General features: G+C 34.9%; 1 long non-coding RNA gene across 1 annotated transcript; it reads left to right on the top strand.

Annotated features, from left to right (window-relative positions):
* Positions 1 to 284: 284 nt before the first annotated feature.
* LOC127535894 (uncharacterized) lies at positions 285 to 687 on the top strand. The gene is made up of 2 exons (XR_007944776.1): positions 285 to 491; positions 599 to 687. It is a non-coding gene; the product is annotated as an uncharacterized LOC127535894 (long non-coding RNA).
* The last annotated feature ends 248 nt before the right edge of the window (positions 688 to 935 follow it).

Consider the following 935-nt stretch of genomic DNA (forward strand, 5'->3'; position numbering starts at 1 on the left):
AATAGGTAACAAGAAATTAGGAAAGGAAGGTCAAAGGCTCACTAATCCATCTGTCATTGAACGTCCAGTTCATAAACTTGTTGTTTTAGTGGAAAGTAATTAAATGTTTGTATTCACATCCACAAAAACATGTAACATGTACTTGTGTTGAGAGTTAGAGGAAACATTGTTGAGAGATTCTTCTCTCATATCAATTTTTTGTGTTGTTCATGAAATTGCTAAATTTATTTATGGTTAAAAGAAATCATAAATTGTAGCAATTTGGTGGGAGTGTAACTGTTGAAGTTCCACATTGAAAAGGAATTAACTCATATTCCAATGTTGAAAGGTTTGTTGTTGTTTACGATTTAATTTAATTTGAAATTTGTGAACATGCGGATATTTATTTTGAAAGAGTACCTGGCGTTGTCAGGAATTGTGGGTAACCGCGCTCTCAGAGCAAGGTCAGAGCTACCATGACAAGCTACACAACAGTTCCAGAGGCGCACACGGTAAATTATTTTGTTTTATGTAAAGATTGGGTTGTTTTGATGGTATTTAAGTTCTGTTACTTTATTTATGTCGCACTGAGAGAACCTTTGTTTGAATTCTTTTCCAGTTTTCACGGTGTCCATACTTTTATGTGTCCACGGTGTCTGTATGAGGAATATATGTCGTCGAAGGAATGGAATTAAATTAAGAAGTGGACATCAGTATGAATCGTGGCCTTATTTGGGAACTCGTGTAGTTATAAACTTTATTAAAGAACCCATGTTATATACAGTTGAAGGGTTTGTAGTTTTCTTTTTGTGATCAAGGACAATATGTTTGCATGCTGTACTGTTCACAAAACACATTATTTTTCTTATTGCTGCGGCACCAGTTTTCGCCCTCTGTCTAAAATATTTAGTTTTATCTCTTGTCTCTTCAAGGCTAACCTTAGTAAAAGGCCTCGT

The sequence above is a fragment of the Acanthochromis polyacanthus genome, chromosome 10, assembly GCF_021347895.1.
Source record: "Acanthochromis polyacanthus isolate Apoly-LR-REF ecotype Palm Island chromosome 10, KAUST_Apoly_ChrSc, whole genome shotgun sequence".
Lineage (NCBI taxonomy): Eukaryota > Metazoa > Chordata > Actinopteri > Pomacentridae > Acanthochromis > Acanthochromis polyacanthus.